Source organism: Anguilla rostrata, chromosome 18 (genome assembly GCF_018555375.3).
Source record: "Anguilla rostrata isolate EN2019 chromosome 18, ASM1855537v3, whole genome shotgun sequence".
NCBI classification, from domain to species: domain Eukaryota; kingdom Metazoa; phylum Chordata; class Actinopteri; order Anguilliformes; family Anguillidae; genus Anguilla; species Anguilla rostrata.
This window is the reverse complement of record NC_057950.1, coordinates 12,849,801-12,860,408: the sequence shown is the minus strand read 5'-3', so window position 1 is coordinate 12,860,408 and position 10,608 is coordinate 12,849,801.

Here is a 10,608-nt window from a genome sequence, read left to right as displayed (position 1 = left end):
ACCTGCGCTCCGTCTCCCATAGCTTCTGCCTGCCTAACTCCCAGCATGCTCCTCTTCACTGCTTGGGCTCCAGTAATAATAATACAGACATACACTTACACTTATTTTCAGTGTTTTTTTTTGTCCTGTGTTGTACAGTTTGGGTGTTATTCATCCGGTTTTTTCTGTACCCACTCTTGGATAAAGCAACTATGAGGCTCCAATTGGTTTCAGAAATTTTAAAGTGTTTTTAAAATTTTTTTTTTTTATTAAACATTGAGACGATGTTGAGTACTTGTAGGAGAGCAAATGGGGCATTTATAAATTCTTAACATTTGTGTGCTTTTTTTTTCTTTTCTTTTTGTGTCCCTGGGCCGTGGCTGTTTTCGGACCTGCGCCAGGCGCGGGCTCTGTGCTATGAGCTGTGCCGGTGGACAGACAGGACGCGGAAACAGCCGAGGGTCTGGTTTGGAGTCGTCGAGGCGCAGCACAGGCCGCTCTCTTAAAGCCGGGCTTTGGGGAGCAGGAGGAGGCGGGGTCAGGCACAGTAATACACACTGTTGGCTACAGGGCCCTGCTACTTCCTGCTTCCTGCCAGTTCCAGGAAGTAAAGCTGACACCGGCTTGGTCAGATTGATCGACATTGTACGGCATGTCTTACCTGTTTTTTTGAACTCGTTAGCATGCAGCTGATTTTTTCCGTAGCTCCCGCTGATTACGTGGGAGGGTTGGGAGCAGACTCGCTTTCAAACCCTTTGAAGTGCTGACTAAGGGCAACGTGCAGCCTTCCACACAGGGACCACCATCAGTAGGCCCGCACACACACACACAGATGCACGCATGCACGCGCACACACACACACACACAACACACACAGACACACACACGCACAGACACACACACACACACGCACACACGCGCACACACACACACACACACACAGACGCACACATGCACGCACACACACACACACACACACACACACACACACGCACACACACACGCACACACGCGCACACACACACACGGAGAGGGCCCGCTGTTTCTGAACCACAGTGCACTACAGGGACAGCCCAAAGTCAGTCAGTTCTGCTGTGTCAGCTTTGCAGCTCATTCTGCCTGCTTTCTGGATATCTGGCCCTCGGTTTGAGGCATTAAATGCTAAGAGAGACTGGCCGTGTTGCGCCAGAGTCCTCTGCTTCTGCTTAGCTGCAGGCAATGTACATAACGTACCGGCATCTGTGAGGCAGGACTCCTTTAGCCTGGTTAAAAACTAAAAGGAACGAAGGCGAATGCGTCTGTTTTACTCATTAAAAATAGGAAATATTCATTACTATAGTAATGACTGTGTAACTGTAGTTGTAGGAGAAAAAGATCATTCATTTCAAGATCATATCCCCCTGACAGTCTTTTATCAAGCCTTCCATCACAGGTTTCTCTTCCTTCATGCTGGACATGATTCTTTTTGTCCCCCCCCCCCCCAAAATGTCCTTTTTTGTCAAAAGCACCTTGTCCAGAAAAAACGTGTATTTTTTTTTTTTTTTTTTTACCGAGTTGTCTTTTTCTCTGTCTGTGCGTACTGCTTGCAGTTTTTTTGGAAAGATGGATCGCCCGCTTCCTGTTTGGCTTTCGGGAAGAAGGGCTGGAATGGTATGCAGCAAAATGGAGCACCATAGTTGCTTTAAAAAAAAAAAACAATAAAAACCGATTCGGAGCACAGTTTCTCTCACAGTAAGAGCGGTCTTGCCAAATTATATCCAACTTGTGTTTCAGCACTAACACACAAAGCCCACAGTCCAGCATGACGTCAGACTGTGTATCAGGAAACGGAACCCGCGGAAACCACGTGCCTTGATAACTGATTTTATTTGACTTCCTCTGGTGCAGAGAGTATGAATATCGTCTTATGGGATGCATGAGGCGCCGTGTCCGTAATAAGGTGCAGAAAAGTCTCTATCACATTCTATAGGACCTTGAAGAAGTGAAGAGGCACGCGGATATTTTTTTAAAGAAAGAACATTTAAGTGCGCGGCTCTTTAAGGTTCATGGTGCACATACTTTTTTGTGGCTGTCGGCGAGGAAGTTGCAGCGGTGCTATTTTTGGGGGGTCTCTCAGAAGTCAAAATCCCCCCCTTGAGCCAGAAATGGTTGGTCAAACCCTTAGATCCCTTAGGTTTTCACAACGTATTTCTCACACACAACTCTCCTCCCAGTGGGGCCTTCTGTGGAGAAGCTGAATGATGGCGGTGGCCCTGGGGGGGGGGGGGGGGGCGGGGGTGGGGGGGGGGGGGGGGTTGGTAGTTAGGTCCCTTGTTTTATCAGCCCCGGTCTCCACATCCTCTTAGAATATGATTTTTGTTGTTCAGCCTTGCCCCCTGAAACTCTCTTCAGCATATAAGCAATTTGTGTGATTTCAGATTAGGTCAGTCGCGTTCAGACGATTTCAAGAGAGCGTGTTACACGGAAAACGGTTTACTATTGGGACCTCTGTACTGCACGCACGGAGGGTTTGGGGGGTGCTGACTGCTCACGTGGGTGGGCTCAGCACCTGCTTCATAATGTCCTGTTTTTCTCTGTATCTGTTCGCAGTTAAGTAGTTTTACAGTAGGTTCCGTTTTCCTCTGATTTGGAAAATGGTGACAGTTAAAAAACAAAAAAACAAAAAAGAAACTCGTTTGCTGTATCTAATACTAAGATATTAGATTTCCTGCTCGATTGCATCACCGCAGTTAGAGAAGCAGACGGGCGTGGATACGGAGAGATTTTTGGTCCAGGGGGGAGAGCGGAGGGAATGTCCTCTGGGACGTCCTGTGATGTTCACCCCCCTCGGCCCGGTCTCTGAGGCGAGAGGCCAAAAGCTAGCATGTGAAAACTCACCTGTGCACTAATAAAACGAAACTTGAATAGCATGGGGCAACTTAATCCATCCAGTCAGGATGGACAGAGGAACATCCCTTGATGTACACCCCCACTTTTTCCTAAGATATAGCTAATGATTCTAGTGCTTTTGATCAGTAATCATGTCGAGTGCAGGACTGACTATAATCGTTTTTGGAGTCTTGTTTTTGGCGGTTTTCCAGGGGTCCTTCCCCGGGTCTCCAGTCACAGGTCAAAGGTCACACCGTCGTGTCAGCAGGGGGGTTCTGGTGCCGGATTGAGTTGCTGTCTGTGTCCCGGTGGTCGTGGAGAGGAATGAAACCGAACTGGTGCAATGTAACGTGCGCGTGCGCTCCTGCGTGCGCTCTCTGAATTCAAGTGACCAAAGGCTGTGTTCATGACGGCTGTCGCCCGCAATCCTGCGAGCCCGTTTGGAGGGACGACATCCTCTTCCTCACGCCTCCGTCTCGCGGCTCGCCACCCATAAGCTATCCAGGGAGCTGAATCGTGTTCGGATTTCTGTGTGTGTGTGTGTGCGTGTGTGTGTGTGTGCGTGCGTGTATTGTAATGGTAACATTTCAAAATTTTATCTAATCATTTCAGCCTGACAGAGCTCCGCCCACCGAGGTTGCGGTGGTGCGGATTGGCCGATTGGCTCTGCGTGAAGCGGCCTGGCCCAATGGGTGCTGAGAAGTGCCTCTTTTTCGCGTCCCTCCCCGCCACCTCCCGCCATCCCGGCTGCTGCCCCCTACCGTGATTACAGCACTCTGCTTCATGCCCATTCAGCCTTGGTGCTCAGTAAGAAACAATTGCTCCTATTTGAATTTTTTTTTTGCGGGAGAGGGATGAGGGGGAGGGGAGGATGGCTGCCGCGCTCGATTACATCGCTCGGCGCCACCCTGAGGGTGGGAGAGCCGGGGTCAGTACGCCTAAAACACGTCTGTGCCATGGCCTCAGTCTGTGAACTCGGTCAGTGAACACCTCAAGTTGGACTAGAACGGCTCTGAGGCACCTGTTGAAGGCACGTTCTGTGCTGTCCGTTGGCTCTGAGGCACCTGTTGAAGGCACGTTCTGTGCTGTCCGTTGGCTCTGAGGCACCTGTTGAAGGCACGTTCTGTGCTGTCCGTTGGCTCTGAGGCACCTGTTGAAGGCACGCTCTGTGCTGTCCATTGGCTCTGAGGCACCTGTTGAAGGCACGTTCTGTGCTGTCCGTTGGCTCTGAGGCACCTGTTGAAGGCACGTTCAGCGCTGTCTGTTTGCACAGATGTGGAAATGCGCTGTATTTGATGTAATGGTGGGGGAGGTGTGATGATGACATCACTGCTGTGTGCGGTATAGAGGCTGCAGGCTCGTGCTCACGCACACCCGCATCGGCCTCGCGCTCTGGTCTGGCCTCGCTCGCGGTGCGTTTGAGTTCAGTTGTGAACGCGCACACGTGTGCACGAGCACACACACTCACGCTTACAAACGCGCACACGCTCACACACCTTAGGACAGGAAGCCTTTTCCTTGGGCGCGTTGGTCACTTCCTGCCAGCAGCCGCACCTGTGACCGCTCCTGCGTCCCACGCCACTTCGCCACGGCCACCCCCCTTTCCCAACACCCCCCGCACCCCCCGGGCGGTAATCGGACTGCTAAATTTACCCCGCTGGTCTAAATTTAGCCCGGCACTGAAAGGGCCTGCTCTGTTTGGGGCTTTTTTTAGCGTGATGTGTCTGCTGGTCCAATCTGGGCGCACACAGATCTCTCTCTCTCTCTCTCTCTCTCTCTCTCTCTCTCTCTCTCTCTCTCTCTCTCTCTCTCTCTCTCTCTCTCTCTCTCTCTCTCTCTCTCCCTCCCTCTCTCCCTCTCACCTCCTCAGCAACCTGTTGTTTTTTTTTCTAAAAGTTGAGTTTACAGAAAAGGTAACTGTTAGGCATTGTTGATTCCTCTCCGTTAAATGGCCGTTTGGTTTGGGGATACGGGGGACAGGGATCCACAGAAAACCAGAGCTGTGCTTCTCTCTGTTGAAACGTAACATCCGACTTCCAAAACGTGCTATTGAGAACAGCACTTTGGGGCAGTGTGTGCACACGTGTGTGTGGGTGGGGGAGATGGGAGATGTTGTTTAAAAATGAATTAATGGCACTTTAATTGTGTTTTTTTAGGGGGGGGGGGTCATGCCGTTGGTCCTGGAGAATTTCAGCTTTTCCCTTTTTTATTGGTGGTGACACAGTGTAGTACCCATCATGCATCAGCTCTGACTGGCTGATTGGAGTGCTCGCTGTGCTGTTATGAGGTTTGCACAAACACCTGTGCGGGGGCAGAGGGGTGCACGTAGGGGGGTGGGGGGGGTGCATGCATTCGCCGTTATGACACCTGTGACCAGTATCTAAACCATCCTCAAACGTCCTCACACACACTCATCCAGTTGCCGTTTCCCGTTTTTCAAAATGGGGGAAAAAGAAGGAAAAATGTATTTATTCTGGGTATGCGATCCAGGAGGTTCTTGGTCAGTTCTGAAGGGGGAGGTTTTTTTGACATCCTGACCCGAAGGTGAACTGAAAGGGGGGAGCGACGGAGGAGTGCGCCAGAGTGGAGGGCACTACGCTGTCGTTCCGTTCCCCTCTGGGGTGAGAACCGGGCCGCGGTTCGGCCATCGCCCCGCCGTCTGGAACCAGGGCAGCCCAAACTCCGCCCACACCCATCTCCAGCTGCGGCTGAACCTCTCAGTAGAAACCCCGCCATTTCCCTTTGAAATGTCTTTAAGTGATCATTTCTGTGTTAACCCATGACCTGTTCTCACCTATGTCTGTAGTTATTAGGGGAAAGCGTGTAACTAGAATATTTGCCTCCAGTGAGGGGGCCACTTGGGATCTGGAGTTTGGTCCTCCCTGGTACAGACTTGACCCACACAACTTGGAAATGCATTTCTGTTCAGTATGTTTAAATATGCTTATTTAGGAGGGTGTAATATGCAAACAGAGAAAAAAAAATGTAAAAAAAAAAAAGATTTTTTGTTTTTTCTTTGATTTTTATTTTGTTACTTTGAAAAAGAAAGTTCTTCTCCCTGATATGCAATAGAGTGTAACGTAACCACGGTTGCGATCCTCTGTCACTTTAAATGCTGTATGTGCACAATTGTGGATGTGGGCGCCATGGCAACAGGAATTGACAATGATGGGAACTAATGCAGGGCAGTCTCCAGCACCGGTGTCTCCCAAGCGTCGTATTTGTTTCGATTGTCGGGGCGAGCCCCTCGAACCCGAGGCTCTGTTCCCTCGGGCACGGGGGGCTCGCACGACTCAAACTAATCTCGCTCTGTCTCTCTCTCCTCTGTCCCTTTTTTTAAACTGTTTATTTTTTTTAAACACTGCCGCCAGTTTGGAAGGATTTGGAAAGTATTACTTTTTCAAAAGTATGATTTGATAATCATGTACACAGTTCTCTCTTGGTGCCCATCTGTGTATCTACCCCACTTCTCTGCTAGTTACTTAAGTTGATATAATTTTTTTTCCGTTGTCGTTGCAGTATATCTTTTTTTTTTTTTTTTTCATTTGCAGAACCATATGATGCGACACACTTTGTGTTCACGTGTAGCTGTCACTCTCGGTGCTTGGCTAATGCTTCATTGTCTTAATATTCCAAATAAAACCATTGTAAGTGTAATCCCCTGGGATCCGTGAGTCATTTTCGTGGGCTTTGCGGGACGGTCCCGATCCGCGCTGCGTGAAAGGTCGCCCCGCCTCCTTTAAAAGGCCACGCTGGCTGTATTGATTGAATGTGTTTCCCGTTAGATCCCAGAGCATTAGGACTGGATGAAAGGTTCATAAATCCCTCTCCCCCTGAAGCGTGTCGCTGATTATTATGACCGCTGACATCATCTGGTACGGGCGAGGGGGGGATGGAAAGGTGACAAAGGATTCGGAGCCTTGGTGAGAAATGAAAAACCCGTTTGATTCATCCACCTTCGAAAGAATGCTGCCTCTTTATAGAAATTCCTCTTCCCTTTTTTTGTGTGTGTGTATGTGTGTGTGTGTGTGCTCGTGTGCATGCATGCGTGTGTGTGTGTGTGCGTGTGTGCTAGCGTGTGTTTTGCATGTGGGTATGTGCCTGTGCATTCGTCTATACGCTGCGTGTGCTTTCTCTGTGCCGACCTGTCTCTCAGTCCTCTTGTCGGAGGGCGGGGACCGGTTGGCATGTGGGAACCTGGACTGAGCCCAACCGCGGTCCTGCGGCATGCGCGCCCCCCCCCGAGCGGCCTGGGGCTCTGGCTGCTCGTGTGGTCCTCTTTCACAGAGGCTGCTCTCTGACAACGTGAGCAGCCCAGGGCCATGCTTGCACCCCAGACCGCTGCAGGCGGCTTGGAACTCCACAGTTTAGTATTTGTTCCTTTGAAATGAAGTAAAAATAGCATGTGGGTTATCGGTTTCATGTTAGCTGCCCGAGGCTTATAAATAATTGAGGCTCTCCACACACAGACAGAGAGAGAGAGAGAGAGAGAGAGAGAGAGAGGTGTGCTCAAGGCTGGAATCAATCTGTAGGGTGTGACACGTTTGCTTGTCTTGAAATGCCAAAGCAGCACTAGAGCGTGTGCGCATGTGGCCCTTCCTCCCCTTGCATCCACACGTTTCTTTGGAGGTCTCTCTGCCTGCTTCGCACCTTTTCGGTGGTCTCTCTGGTTCACTCTTGGGTCTCTCTGGTTCGTTTGGTGGTCTCTCTGTCCTTGCGATCCACTTGTTTGGTGGTCTCCCTGCTCACTTGCGTTCGCACGCTTGTTTGGTGGTCTCTCTGGTCGCTTGCGTTCGCACTTTCGTTTGGAGGTCTCTCTGCTCACTTGCGTTCGCACGCTCGTTTGGCGGTAAAAACACAAGCAGGTTATGAAACCCTCTTGGCCCACGCACATGCAAACACACACACATTCACACACACACTTAGTGGTGAAAATGGGGAATGGATATTGCAATCAGGCTTTCTTACCAAACCCATACTACCCAGAATTGCTTAGGAGTAGGTCACTGACATGTCGTGTTCCAAAACTCTGTTATGCAACTGAACATTGATTGAGCTTCCGCGGATGTGCCAGCGCATGCTTTGGAGGGCATAAAGTCATTGTGCGCATTACTGCGTGCTGTACCCCTGCGTGTTCTCAGAAGTTCTCGCCATGTGACACACACACAGATTCTGCTGAAGAAAAGAAAAAAAGAAAAAGTGGTCATTGTGGAATTGCTGCAGATGTTATGAGTCAACAGGGGTTTGGTTTTATCAACATACCTGACAAAAATATTTATGGCTACTGACAAATGTCAAGAAGCTTAATGCATGCGTGTGTTACATGTTATATACTCTCATATATTTGTGTATGCGTGTGTGTAAAACACACACTCACTGATCAGTTGATTAGCTACACATGCTCGTTAATGCAAATAACCTGCTCCTCCAATCAGTGAATCATGTGGCTGCAGCTCAATTTATAACCTGTAGACATGGTGAAGAGGTTTAGTTGTTGTTCGACCAAATATTAGAATGATCTAAGCCTGGTCCCAAGCCTCTTTGACCGTGGTAGGATTTTCACACGCTGTACTAGAGTTGATAGAACTGCGGTAAGCAAAAAACACCCAGTTAGCAGTTCTGTGGAAACACCTTGTTATTGAAAGAGGTCAGAGGAAAATTGCCAGAGTCGTTCAAGCTAACAGAAAGGCCAAAAATGCTCAAATAACCACCGGATACAACAGTGGTGTGCAGAAGGGCATCTCTGACTGTACAACGTATCCAACCTGTCTGGGCTACAACAGCAGAAGACCACGTCGTGTTCCTCTCTTGTCAGGTAAGAACAGGATGGTGAGTATTCAGTGGGCGTGTGATCACCAAAACTGGATGGTTAGTTATTGGGAAAATGTTGCCTGCGCTGACAAATATTGATTTTTGCTGTGTCGGTTAGAATTTAGCATAAACAGTATGAACCCTTGGATCCATCCTGCCCTTTGTCAACGGTGCAGGCTGCTTGTGGTGGTGTAATGGTGTGGGTAACGTGTTCTTGGCACACACTAGGCTCCAACTGAGCGTCATTTGAATGCTACGGCATATTTAAGCATTGTTGCTGACCATGTGTATCTCTAGCACACAGTCCACATTGTGTGGGTACTCCCAGCAGGATAATGCACCACATCACAAAGCAACCACCATCTCAAGCTGGTTCCACGAACACGACTGTGACTTCAGTTCACTCCAATGGACTACACAATCCCCAGACCTCAATCCAATAGAGACACCTCTGTGTGGCCAAAGAATCAGCAGGACCTGTGTGATGCTTTTGAGTAAGCATGAACCAAATCCCTTCGTAATATTTTCAGCACCGTTTTGAATTCTTGCCATGGAGAATTCAAGCTGTTCAGGAGGCAAAAACACGTTTCCATGTTTCAAAATGGAGGGGGACTACGCTGCAGGTGCTACGCGTTTCACCTGATATGGATATAAATGCACCTTTCTGCCCTGTAACCTCATGTTCATCGTTTCATTTCAAATCCGGGGTGCTGGAATACAGAGCCAAAGCAACACAAATTGTATCACTGTCCAAATACTTGTGGACTGCTCTGTATAATATATATTAACATTTCTGTGAAATATAATTGCATTACCTCATATACGTAAGACTTGCACCTAAATTGAAATAATTGGTTTCTGCCAATTTTAATCTATCAAATTATAGCGCAACACACCTTTTGGGATGTACACAAACACATAGTGCTAACTAGAGTTCTGCGCAACCCTGAAAAGGCCAGCACTACACTGTACAGACAACAGTGGAAAAACACTTTTAAAGTAAAGATTCAAGTGTATTCAATTCAATTTTACTTGTAGGGCACGTTTTACAGAGAACTGTCACAAAGACACTTTACTGAGTAGCAAGGCAAGAGACTGAGCAAAAAGAGCAAGCAGAGCAAACACCAGGCCTGAACCCCCAAAATAGCAGGTACATAAGGTAAAAAACTAGTGGGGCGAAAACCCTCAAACGGTGGCGAGAAAAAACTCCCCAATGGGAAGAAATCTCAAGTGTAGAAGATCTGAGTACAGCCTGGCGGTGGACTGCCAGACATGGGGAAAACCCCTGTAAGCTTCCCGGGAAGAACAGGCTGTGCTCGCACTGAAGCCCGTAACAGGCTGGAACAGAGCCGCGCTTCACCACAAAATGCACGGATCAACCCTGAACTCCTCCTCCGAGAGGGATCGGGCCGAGCGGCACTGGCAACCGAGGGTGTTGTGACCGTCCGCAACACGAGGAGCAGCAGGTGGAGTAAACACACACAACCAGTAAACTTTTCTTTTCGCTTGAACTGCTTTGCTGTTTGGAAAGTACTTTATTTAGCCCAAGTTTCCTTTTTCAGTCAGTATTTGCTTGTGCAGTACGGGTTGTATATGTTTATCAAACAAAATGAATACGCGTTTTAGGATAATATTGTCTGAGTAAAGTAAATTAAGAGGAAATGCTTTTGGAGAATGTTTTTTTTGCCTATTGGTCAGTGCACTGCCCTGAGCACAGACCTCATGGCTTTGGAGAAAGAAAAAAAAAAAGATATATACGCTCCTTTATTTTAAACTCTCTTCCAGCGTAACCTGGTCATTTGTCACTTTAAATGCTGCTCTATCCTTCTTTCACTCTGCCTTCTGCATTTGGTGTCCATTTTTAACTCTGATACTGCTTAAATGAGGCGAAAGCAAGTGCCCTCTTCAGCCCCCTCTCTCCTGCACCCCCCTTTACCCAGTGGCCCGTGG